Raw genomic sequence first — 13,757 nt, forward strand, 5'->3', positions numbered from 1 at the left:
ATTTGAACGTTTGCCTTTTGAATGTGAAGAGCTTTTTAGTAGCTTAAGCAAAGGGGTTTGAATAAAACTTCAATGTTAAAAGAGAGCGCGGCCCGGGGGGTTCTAAGCACGACCCAAAACCCATGAAGAACAAAGTGAGCAAGTAAAACGGAGCATTTTGGGAAACAATGACATCACAACTTACTTCGCGGGCGCCTACTGTTTCTTAATGAGCATAAAAGAGCATGCACAAGAAACAAGAACAAAAATGGCGGCTCTAAATAGGTTTCTCTATGTTTGGTTAGCACTGCAAGATCTAATCAGTGATATTCGGCAGAGGGCGTGGTCACACACATAGCAGTGGTGAAACTGCGCCTCATGTTCACGTCCAATCGGTGCCAGCGATGGGAAACTATTTGTAAAACAAATATCGTGTACAGAATTATTTTTTCTAAAGGAGTGGAAAATATCCTTTCAAGCACCACCCAGTTTGATCGTCCTCATCAACAAGTTGCTTCCCATCTGCAGAACATTATCACTCGAATTTTTTTCTTTTAAAAACAATTATCTGTGTCTGAAAATGTTTTTAGAAATACGCAGTTTATTCCTTTTAAAGTGACATAATGCTTAAACCATAACACCCATTTATTTCAGGATGTCATTTCTTCTTTTCTCTGAAGTGAAACCACTACTACTAAGATTTAAGCCTTCAGATCAGCAGTCAGTCCCAGTAATTACACAGAGCGACTCTCAGTCCGTCCTAACTACTGACAGCTAAATTAAGGCTTGCGAAGCAGTGGATTTTTCCAGCTAAGTGCATCATTGCATCAGGAGTACTAATGGATTCAACACAGTGTGGTCCACTGACAAGCGCTGATGAAATATTTGGTTTAGAGCAAACAAACCATGACGTGTCACATGAAAGAGAGAAAAATGAACTGGGATGTGGCAGATAGAGCTGCTGCTGTATCCAGCAGAGATTGTCATGATGTATGATCGGAGCAATGATGTTGTGGCCCCTGGTTCCAGGAGACCTTGTGTGAGAATTAACACTGTGGTGCACTGCCGCTGAATAACAATCACCTGAATACAAATTAGCGAAGGACATCTGCAAAAAAAGAGCATTTTGCATTTTGTTTACAATGATCTTTACTAACCTTTCCACAGGTCTCTGTTTCTCTGATGAACTCACTGATTCACCCAGACAGAGCCTCAAGCCATGAGGTTAGTCACATCCCAATATCATTACACCACAAACCCTTGGCTCCTGATACTTGTGTTTCACTTGTTAAGCGACTCCACAAAAAATCACCGGATTTAAAACAGCCTTGAGTAAAGAAAGAAAGAACAACAAACCACCAATTTATGTTTCATTTTAACTATTTCAATTTTTCTGTATACCAGAGGCTCATCAGCATTCCCCCTCTCACTACAGCATAAAGAATAAGACATTTCATTACCAGGGAACTTATGATACCAGTTAGGAAAATACAATTCCATCGAGGTAACCACTTATTGGACATTAAGAAACACACCTTCACCATCAGACACCAATTCCTGCAAACAATATATGAGGTCCTCTTGCTGAAAATGCTAGATTGTCCCGGGTGATCTCTTTAAACAGAATCTGTTGAGGGGCAAGATTTTGAGACGGAAAGCTTCTGGTTTCTGTTTCTAATTTGGAAAATCCTGTGTATACGTTGGAGGTCCAAACATATTGGCTGTTGCCCCCAAAGGCTTATTCTTCCTCAGACAATACCTGATAGCCTCCGAGATTGGGGTAATGGTTAGTTTATCAAAAAATTACAGTTTTTTAAACGCACCTCACGGAAATCTTTGGACAATTGGGTCCAGACTTTCTACGAACCATTGACTTTCACAAAACAACAAAAAAAAACAACGGAAAGGTCTCTGAGATATTTGTATTCTTTTGGGTTTTTCACAGTTTTGGTTCTGTCCTGTGCTAGAAACGTCCTAATCATAATTCTGCAGGATTCTCACATGGGCACACTCAGAAAGTCTCCAGAGATTGCATGAAGAGGCTGGAGAATGTCCAGAGAAACAAAAGTTTCCATTCTCGCACACAACTCCTCCAGATTCAGTGCGTGACCACATCGTTGTTACAGTCTACTCCACAGCAATCTCCAGTGGGCGTGGTAATGATGACAGTAACAAAGGAAGAATTTACAGGAGACCTCAGTTTTGTTCCTGTGTGTAACCAATCGTCTATGTTGTTTCTTATTTTTCTAAATCACATAGCAGTGGTGAAACTGCGCCTCATGTTCACGTCCAATCGGTGCCAGCGATGGGAAACTATTTGTAAAACAAATATCGTGTACAGAATTATTTTTTCTAAAAACCAACCAATACATTTTTGTCCCTACACCTAACCAAAATGGAACCGTTCCACATCATGTGTGTCTCTCATTGTGACCATAACGATGAAGGTTCGTGAACCTGGAACCCTGTGTATAAGTGTATAAGGACATGTGACCAATAAGGTCTTTTAATTTGAATGATCTGTGGATCAGGTTTGAACCCAGGGGGGAGAAAGACAAATGAACCGACTTCAGCACTATTGTCCTGTTTCCTTAAGAAATACTGAAAAGAGGTGACGCTACAGACAAACTGCACATTGACGACGCCACCCTGTTAATGAGCGCACAACCTGATTATTGACTCTTTTCTGTTAGAAATCTCACAGATAAACCATAGATCCACTTAAATACTCCTCAATTAGCTTGTGAGACAATAACATCCAGCTTTGGTTTAACCATTATTCTGCACAGGGAATCTGTAGATTACATGTGTCGCTCCATTTTCCATCATCATTTTCCCTTCACGTCTACGCAGCCCCTGTTTTACCTCCTTCCATCTTGCTTATACACGCAAATCACAAATTAACACGCTTCGTATTTTCATTACTTTCAAAACAGATTGCATCACAGGTTCACAAACCATGCATATAAGATGCAGCAGAATCCAAAGGGCTTAGTTGATGGGCCCATTAATAAATTCCAGACTAATATAAAACCACCTCATCTAACGGAGGAACAAGTAAAGAGGGAAATTAAACCAGAGGCTGTGGGTCTTTTGTTTTGGGAAACACTGTGGTTTGGGTTAAATGTTTAGAATCTAATTGTGTTTTGTAAAGTCGCAGTGAACAACTGAACAAAAACCACCATCTTCCTCTGAGAGGGATGAATTAAAGGACTGTTTATTGACGCTGTAGTTGCTATGAGAAGATAATGTATTGCTATAACAGATATTTATTTTTGGAATATTGTGTTCCAAGTTGTTTTAATTACAAAACCATTTTGAAACAGAACTTGTTCCCATCAATACATATTGGAAAGCCGTTGCAAATTAAAAGGAGCAAAATGTAATTTCTCCGACACGCGTGCCTGACCAGACAACCTTATTAAAAAAGAAGGCAATCAGCTACGAACCTTAACAAGTTATTCAACCTCATTCAGTTTTCAGGTGCTCAAATATTAAGCAACTTTGGGTCCTGCCTTACATGAGACCATATTCAGTAACAAGGGATTCTCAAAGTTGCACTTTGCAGGAGTGTAGATAGGTAAGGACGTCTGAATTCTATTTAAAGGGGACATATTATGAAAATTCCACTTTTGTAGTGCTTCTACACGTTAATTTGGGTATTTGTGTCTACCGATACAAAAACTCTGGGAAAAAACAACTCCCGCGATTTGTTGTCATTCCTCTATGTCAGAAACGATACGCTAGAGTGTGTAGAATGGGATTACGACCGAAATAAACGTCATAGTCACACCATGCCCATGTAGGGAGTCTCGCTACATGGCCTTGGACAAGCGAGCTAACCGTGCCGGTGGAGCCCGGCTAGCGTTAGCTCGCTGCTGCTACCCGTCAGACATTTAAGTGGCCGCATAAACAAGGGACCCCCGGGACACCTCTAAACGTTGACTCAACAGTGTGGAAGGATGCTGCTGCTGCGCCAGCTCAAGCTCCCACTGCTCCCACTGCGGAGCTGCGCTGGGGAGCTGGGGCTCACGCAACCAGGCTCAACGGGGGGAGGGGGGCGGGGCACTCAAAACAGGTCAATCTGAGGAGTGCTGTTTTAGACAGGGTAAAAAGGGTGCTGTTTTAAATGATCCTTGTGGTATTTATGACCAAAATATGTTACAGACATTTCATTAAAACCCCAAGGAACCATATCAACTGTGGTAAAATGGGCATAATATGTCCCCTTTAAGTTTTTATCATGTAAAGTCGAGTTCACACTACACGATTGTATGGCTGATATGCTGGTTGCGGATGAGTTTTGCAAGTTGTAGACAAAAGAGCCCGATCGACGATCAATGGCTGTGGCTCTATAGGCGACGTATCACAGACTCCAATCAGACGTCAGCATCAACTCAAGCCGGTCAGAGTGAGGATGAAGGTACAAGGCCCTGGTTAACGTTACCAGGGGCATCAACCAATAACCATGCATGTGATGGACAGAGCGATTTATATTAACTGCACCGGGCTCTGTTCGGGTTCAGACGGTATAAAACAGAAGTCTGTCGGGTTCAGGTTGGGTTTGGTTTCCCTCAGGCTCGGTTCGGTTACAGATGGGAAAATGTTTTTCTCTATTCTTAGCAACAGTGCTGTCCACTGAGGCATTTCACGTCTCCTCCAGCTTGACGGGGGAGCAGGAGAATCAGTCGGGTTCACTGTGTCTCTTCTCATATCTGTTTTGGTGATTTAACAGTTTAATCAGAGTGGAATGAAAGGTTGTGTAGTGTGTGACCCCTTGTTGCTTTGCAGTCGTTTCGTATGACTGCAAGAGTCAAGGTCGAGTTGTTTGTACTTCACAGCGATCTGACGACTTTGAGAATCGTCTTATTGGAACTCGCCTTTAAAGAAATTGTAACAGTCTATCAAAGTGACAACAACAACTTGAAACACACATCTGCACATGTTTAATGTATAATATGTAAAAATCCTTTTACCAAGTCTGTCCATCTAAGACATTTCTTAGACATCCCTCTTGTCTATAGATAATGCAATATAATAAGAATTAATGTATATAATAAGAATTCACTGAACTCGTTGAAGCCGCAGCAGGAGCATCTGTCGTGAAGCAAACTCCTCATGCAGATTGCCCCTGTTGGCCTCATGCACTCTGTCACCAAAGTCTCACAGCCCCACGAGTTCAATTCCCAAGATAACAAAAGGTGTCTGACTCTGTGGACCTTCTGCCCTTCCATAACACTGATGAGCCCCTACACAATCTGAGCTGACAGAAACATGAGGCAGGGTGACGACAGGAGGGAGGAGAGCGACTGTCTTGTCCCTGAATCCTCGTCTGCCTCTCAAAAAGCTCCACTATTCTCCCTGTGATCTACGGCAACAACACACCATCTGTTAAAAGATAACATGTAGATATGTAGATGCTAAAGCTTAAATACAGCCTTAACTGTCGATATATTTGCTTTACAAAGCACTGAAATACTGTGCTGATGTGAAAGCCACAGTTCAATGTTTGCTACATCTCTGGAGCCGACAGTGTGTGAGGTTTCCACTCAATCATTCATCTGCAATGCTCAATGATTTCCAGCTACATGCCCCCATGAGGCCATTCGATTTCTGCATTTCTTGAACACAAAGAGCTTCTCAGTAAAAAAAGACAGAAAATGAATGACTGCAGTTACCTTTGCAATAGAAGAAAATAACTCAAAATAGAAGACGGGTCTCTTCTGGCTGTTTGCCTGCCAGGTCACGCTAAACACAACACGCATGTAGCTGTTGAGTGTCATCGCTGAAATGCATCATAGCTACTGTCAAGAAATATAATATTTAACATTGCACAAGAGAAACTGTTCTTTGTTGAAGTAAAAGTTTGTGTCAGTGCAGTTTAATGAAAAGGCCAAACGTGAGTGTCTTTACAGCTGGAAACATGCAGCTAAGTAGATGTGTGCGGATTGATACTCAAATATTCGTAGTTCTGATCTCAAATGTGTCTGTTCAAGTGTCTATACCCATATTCATTAGTTGTTACACCCCTCAGTTTTTTGGGGTAAATGTGTTTTTTTTCCCCGTGAGAGTAAAGAGTGACTTCACAATGAACAAGATCTATTAGCCACCGGTTGGTAGGGACCACTTCTACTTCTGCCAGCCACAGCAATCCGAACTATGGCTCCATAAATGCATATGTGATGTGTTTGTCAACTCTGGCAACAACAACACAAACCTAATTATCCATTTGAAAAGCAATCTCAATTCAAAATATGATAAGGTCATGCAGTTGTAGATTAAAGAGGAGGAGGAATTGGCTCAGACTTCACCCACTCACTCTTGTTTTTAATTAAAGAAAAAGGAAAAGTAGTTTGTGTCTAAGTGTCAGTACGTAGCTATAACTTGAAATAAACTATAATACCACCCTTCATTTGAATTAGTATCCGTTTTGGAAAGAAAAATGGTGGTAATGCTCATTGTCTAGTTTCAAGGATGAATGTGTTTGGATACAATAATCAACCTTTAGCAGAGTTCCCGGTTTTCCAGGCAAATTTTGTGGTGAAGGAGCTAATTGCTAAAAAGCACCAGAGGGAGAATTCATGAGCTTCCACAAGTTTTACAAACTCTTGTACGAATTTAATTTGCAAAAGCACCTGGGACAGTAAAGGAACAGACAGGAAAAGTAAACAAAAGGGAGCGACAGGCTTTTGCAAAGACTTGGTACTCCTCCAGACTGGGAAACGAACTGCAAGCTGCAAAACCATTACTACCATCGGACATCATACACCTTGCAAAAGCGAACTGAGAAGCCATCACTTCAGAGAGGTTTGTGTTATGAGTTCAGATGTTGAGTACAGCCCTCAGAGGATGTTATACAAACTCCAGTGGAAGATCATTAACTACTCATCTGTTGCTAGGCACTGTACAGATAGAATGCAGAGTACATGCTGTTGAGGTACTTTTTGGAAAAATCATGTGAGTTTTGTCATATATTTCCAATGTATTTTGGTGCATATTGTATTATTGTATTTATGTTGAAAGGCTGTTCCTTAATTCTAATAACTAAGCCAATTGCTAAGCTTTGGTTTAGGTGTATCGTATTAAAGAAGGTGCTTCACAATTACTCTGTTGATGTCAAAGCCCTTTGGTTTAATTTGAGTTTCATTAAATGAACTCACATGTTAGGTAATTTAGTCCTGAAAATTAAATAAAGTGCAGATGTAATACAATTTTTTTAAGTGGAACTAAAGGGATATTTGATTGCTAGTAAAACATATTTTTGTACACATTATTAAAATTCCTTTATCATTTATTGATATGGTAGGGTTAGGGTAATGGTATAAATTATGGCACTTTGTCTCATCGTAATTAAAGTTTATCTTTGGACGTTGGCAAAATAGTTTTAATTCACAAAAACAGGATGTGAACATTGGAAGGCAGAGTTGTCCAAACACAGATGCCCAAAGGCAATGTTAAAAAACAATTGGTCCAAAACCAGGGTTAACACCAGGAAAAAAATTGGAATGCTGACAATGATCTGACAAGACAAACTGGCATCGAGGTAATGGAAACACAGGGATTAAATACACAAACAGAGCAATAGCTTTAGTTTTTTGTGTGTGCTGAGCTCTGCATCACGTCCTCCTCTGTGACATTGAAAAATACAACATTTTTGGGCTCTGGTCTCAGAGGAGGGGGTCGACCAAAATGTACTTGATAGGCTCAGTGACGTGTTGAAGCATCACTTTCAATCCTCTCCAGAACAGAGTTTCTACAAAACCCTCAGCTGCATGGTCCTAAAATCCAGGCCCTGTTCGTATGGAGCTGCCCTGCAGCTGACCACTCCTTGATTAGTTTGCTCCCCTCGCTGAAGTTGGTATCCAATGGAGGGGCAGGCACTGACCACCTGGATGTACCATTAATCACCAGTCGAGGGGTGAAGGTGACCAACACTCCTGGTGCGGTCAGCAACTCCACTGCTGATATGGCCATGGCTGTACTTCTGGCATCCGCACGCAGGATTGTTGAGAGTAAGGTCAAATGTTCTATGACCTATTTTCCAATACAGAGAACTGCCTAAACTTTGTATTCAGACAAACTATGTGAGAGAGTAAATCATTATTTAATCAAAGAAACAAATTCTGCTCATATTCAGGTTAATCATTTTAACTTGGATTATTACTCTAGTGTTCAGATAACACTTAACTTTCCTCAAACTGTCCTTTGCTGCTGCTCCAACGTTCAGCCTCTGCTAGAAACACTTAGCTCCTGTCTCTTTAAGGGCCTCCTCCTGATATAGCTTAGTCTGCTCTGGCACATGCAGGAATTGTCTGCCTCTTCTTGGCTTTGCTAGTGGGTGAGTCAGACCCCTCACTTAGCAGGCATTAGTATATATTATTTCTGTGGTGCATTAGATCATTCATATCCTGGACAAAAGAAGTGACACACATTCAAAGATACAGAACCGAGCAGCAGCAGTGGTAGTGCAGTCGTTTTATCAACACATACTAGGAATCTGTAAAAAAATAAATGAACAAAATATGAGATGTTAGTTGTTGTTTTTTCTCTTATGTCTTAAAACATAATTGAAGATTACAATTTTACCAAGAAGCCTGAGAGGAGTTGAAGTCACAGGATCCACTCTGGGAATCATTGGAATGGGCGAGATGGGTTACAAAATAGCTCAGAGAAGCAAAGGATTTGACATGAAGATCCTGTATCATAACAGGACCAGAAGGTTAAAGTCCACTTCTCGGTAGAAACTTACATACAATCTATTCTCATAAACAAAGTGAGGGTATTTTTAAGATAAATAGGAATATAATAGCTTTTATTACATTGTGGTTTATAAATGTGCAGACTAAGAAAGACTACCTGTTATATCTGAAACAGAATGTAGCAAGGAGGAAGTACATTCACAAAAGAGCAGGAAGAATGAACTCCAATTTTCGTGAAAACTCCTACAATTGTTCTGGGGTGATCTGGCTCCTAGATAAACAATCAGAATCATGGTGGAGGCAATGTAGATAGCGTTAAAGTGAGGAACCAGTTTGACAGTGCCTCTGCTCATTCTTGTTCACTTTACTAATGTTCATGAGCAGGCGGTGGGAGCGACTTATTGCCTGAGGCTGGACGAGCTGCTGACGAGGGCAGACCTTGTCGTGCTCGCCATCTCCCTGACACCTGACACGACGGGCCTCATCAGCCACAGAGAGGTGTCACTCATGAAACCAGAAGCAACACTGGTCAACATCAGCGGAGGTGGCGACTACGGGCCGGATCAACTAAGATCCCTAATAAAGAGAGCTAAATTGCATCTGCATTACAACAGATTGCATGTTTGTATCGTGATCTACTAGAAATAGTTGCATAAATGATAACAGGTGCAAACATGGAGGTGTTAGTGGAAACAAACATTATTTTTGCTTCTGTCAATCCCCATGCTAACACGAGCAGAAAAAACCTTTTCTCTCTGTCTCCTCCTTACCACAATATAGAAGAAGACAACAACCACTTAATAAAATAATTTGCATTTACTCCTCCCAATATTTTGCGCACTTTGGTAAAAACGCCCGATAATGCATATTCACTTAGGCTAGCATACTGAATGGGCAGCGTGTGTTATTCTGAAGGCAATCCTCAGTGCGCACCCTTAGTAGATCAGCTTGAATGTTTTTTTGCAGGTGAAATCAAGTTTGCACACATTTTTACTAGAGCTGTGAAAAATAACGCGTTAACGCGTTATGATTAAATTACAGGATTAATTCGTTTTTTTTTTTTTAACGCATTTAACGCATGCGCAGAAGGACCTTCCAATTCCGCCGCCTCTGCACTAGTCGCCGCTCTAACGCCGGGTTCACACCGGACGCGGAAGCGACGCCGAAGCGAGGCGTAAGCGCAGCGCCAATCCTCTGGCTCCCATCCACTCCCATGTTAAACCGCAGCGCTGAACACACCGGAGGCTGAAGCGTAGCGTTGTGCCGCGGCTGCCTAGCGCCGTGAAGCGATCGTTTCGGCGTCGAGTCTATTTTTTCCGCTTGACGCGAGCGTATCGCGACAGGAAACACACTGAAAAATGATTTTAAACGATATAGATGACATATTTTATATGATATAAATGATCAAATATGCATCCCATACTTTGTATTCACGTTCTGTTGTCTTGGAGTTTTAATTTTACCACTTTTACCAACCACATTATTTAATGTCCCCCTCTGCCCATCCACTACAGCCACACAAGCAGTCATAAAGATAAAAAGAGAGATGGGGGGGGGGGGGGGGGGGGCTACGTATTCTCCAAATAGGCTTGAGTGGAGAATACGTAATTTACCCTCGACACCCGACATTTACCGGAGCTAACAGCGGAGAAGTTCTTCAACATGGATGACATTAAATTAATAATTGAAGTGGAGAAGTAACTTGAGTTGTTGATTCTCAGCATATGTTGTATAAAGACAACACCAAAAAAGACACATGTTGTGATGCTGTTGCTTAATGTTGGAGCAACAAGTAAGTATATGCTTGAAAAAAATGATTAAATGCCGTTTTTACTGCAGGCTGATAACAGCAGAAGTATGTGATATTATTAGTAATGCGCGGCGCTTCGGCGTCGCTTCCGCGTCCGGTGTGAACCCGGCGTAATGCAGTCAGACGGCAGCTGCCATTCAAACAAACAAACAACATGGATAATTCTGATGAACCTGAGGACCTTCTGGACGGGAAGATCGTGTTCTAAAAAAACAAAGATCGAACCTTCAGTAAAACCAAGGTGATATGCACACTCTGCGAGAAGACGTTATCGTTTCACCGTAGCAATACCCGCCTAACCACCGCAACGCGAAGCGAAGCATGTGTTGGTCGGCGAGGGGCGTTCAAGTGGAATGCGCCAAACCAGACTCACTCGCCGGACACATTGTGCAAAAGAAGCGGTCAGCTTTACTGTCAGAGAATTTGAACAAGTTAGTTTGCCTCACCAACTGAGGGCCTTTAGAGGCATTAGATTGTATCATGGTGTGGTTAATGGTTGTGTGACAAAAAATATAAAAAATGTCAACCATCCTATGGCTAAGAAGCTCAAATAATTTCTGTTTAATTTAAAAAAAAAAGTTTTATTCAACCACACAATGGCTAAGGAGCCCGAATTCTGTTTAGGATGAAGATTATATTAATGTTTCATATGGAAAAGCAATGATAACTGCTGAAGAACTGCTGAGTTGCAGCACAAAAGAAAAGTTAAATGTCATAAATCTTGTTTTCACAAAAATATTCCGAAAAAATCGGTAATGTGATTAATCATGATTAATCCATAGAAACCTGTGATTAATTTGATTAAAAATTGTAATCATTTCACAGCCCTAATTTTTACACGTGCAACCTTTAGTGGATCCGGCCCTACAGTATGTGTTTTCCCTACAGCGCTTTTTGAGAAGATAACACTTGAAAATCTGATCTCTAGCCTAATATTGTATCTTCGCATGTCTCAGGTCTAGTGTTGGACCAGGACGCTTTAGTCGAAGCTCTCCAGTTTGGAACGATTTGTGCAGCAGCGTTGGACGTGACTCATCCTTAACGTTTACCAAGGTCTCATCTCAGAATCGCTTTGTCGTAAAAGAGCATTAAACTAAAAAAACATGAACCTGAGACGAATGTACTCGAATAGGAGGCTTTCATGAAAAAAAAAGTATGAATTCAGTTTCGTTCATTAAACCACAATGTGATTATTGCTCTTCAGCTTGGGGCCAGGAGAAACACGTGTACGCATATACAACATGTCAAATTGTCCTCATCTTCCCTCAGTTTTTCTTGTTTTGAGTAAAATTCTCAACCTCAGTATCTAATTAAAGTATACAAACACTACTGCAATTACAGCCTAAAACCATATTGATGAATTAATTACATTTACCAACTTCTCCTCCTTAATGTTTTGCAGGGTTCATCCTCTCCTGGCTATGCCCAACGTGCTCATCACCCCCCACATTGGTGGGAATACCTGGGCACCAGTTGACAGCATTGCTCAGAGGAGGGTTGAAAACGCCCTGGCTGCAGTCACAGGTTCACCTATTCCCAATGAGGTCAAGCCAAAATGAGGAGATGGCTGTTAAATTGTATTTGAACTAAAGCTCTAGCCATTCAGGAATGTGGTGGTTGGTTGCTTGGTCTGCGTTAATCCCTCTTGCACCTTTTTAGAGAGCATTGTGTAAAACAACTTCACAGTCGAGACTAAGCTTCCTGAGTTCCTAAGCAATTGGAAAAATTGGGTTCAGACATTTTCCAGAGTTTGTCTATCCCGTCTAGCGAACATGGCATGAGATTATTCGGGTCAGACAGGGTTCACAACGACAGGAAAATGTTCGCACCACTTGTGCATGGCTCCCTCCGTTTAATCCAAAATATCAGGAAAATGTCCAGATGTCTGAAAGCAGCTCTCTCAGAGCCGTACATGTGCAATCCTTGTAATGTTGTGCCTGGATTCAAATCGTAGTCACTATTTATAAGAAGTGATGACATATTGTGATTAAGTCTTTAAAATGAATGTATATATAGGAAATGAGACTGAGAGTTTCCTTTATCAGTGATATCACTACTTTAAAAGATTAAACACTACTATCTTTTCTTTCATTTGTATTCACCACTCAGCATGTTCCGTGTCATGGTCCACCTTAATCTCTGTAATATACATGATTATCTCACTTTCATTAACATAAACGTATCAAAGTCATGACTCCTGTGTAAGTGTGAAACATGGAGGGTTTTCCTGGGAGCTGTGTTTTCATAAAACTGATATGCAATCAGGTTGAAGTGTTTTATTTTGCTTTGGATGATAATAACAAAACAAACAAAAAAAGAGAAAATGAAGCCGAGCATTAAAGAACATTCTTTACGGTGAAATAATAGTTTGACAAAGCAATCCCAGCATGAGGTTCAATTATTAGCTCTATAGATTCAATCAAGAATGATTTTACAGAACAATAAACCAATAAAAAGATGTGTAACAGCAACCCTGGCTCTTTGAAAATGTGTTTACACGAATATTATACCCTTTTCTATTCAATTACATTGTGCTGGAGTGAAACACACTAAATGTCTGGTCGTATGGGGATGAGATCTTTTGAGATATACGTTCCACATACAGACAGACAGAGATACCTGAATTATTAGACAGATCTCTGTTTTAACTCCCTTCCTAATACTGTGAATATTGCATGTGTTGTAATTTTAAGAATACTGAGATACTTCAGAATTATTCCTTATCATTAGTGAGTCTTCCTCACACAATTCTACAATATACCTTTTTTTGTTGGGGTGCTGGATATTCAGTACAGAGGTTTTCATGCACACTCTATGGTGCAGAGTGAAGTTAGAAAACTTTGTGTTCTTCCTACCCGGTTTATCAGTAGTGAGGATTTTTTTGGAGGTGTTTTTCATAAAATGAAACTTTGTTTCATTAGTGTTCATGTCTGTGATTTATATATAAGTTAGAATTATTAACTTAACTGGTAATATGTTTTAATTTATTACATGTCGACTTTTTCGGTTAGGAGAGATATTTTGCAGATTTGTCCAAAAAAAAAAGATTCTGCTGAACAAAAGTCTCACTTTCTCTCCTGTTTTTACAGAAATGTGTTTATGGGGTTTCACACTCAAATATGTATTTACAGCCCGGGTCATTCTGAGAGGTAATTGTCTTTGAACGAATGATTGATTTGCTGCATTAATCTACAGACTCAGTGTGGTTGGTGGGACGAAAAACCGCAGGACTTTGACTCCAGAGTCAAGGACTTGAGTCTGTGTCTAGT

At 40.7% G+C, this 13,757-nt stretch overlaps 1 pseudogene; it reads left to right on the forward strand.

The window, feature by feature from the left end:
* Positions 1-922: 922 nt before the first annotated feature.
* Positions 923-12,047, forward strand: LOC128456215 (probable 2-ketogluconate reductase; annotated as a pseudogene).
* The last annotated feature ends 1,710 nt before the right edge of the window (positions 12,048-13,757 follow it).

Source organism: Pleuronectes platessa, chromosome 14 (assembly GCF_947347685.1).
Source record: "Pleuronectes platessa chromosome 14, fPlePla1.1, whole genome shotgun sequence".
Lineage (NCBI taxonomy): Eukaryota > Metazoa > Chordata > Actinopteri > Pleuronectiformes > Pleuronectidae > Pleuronectes > Pleuronectes platessa.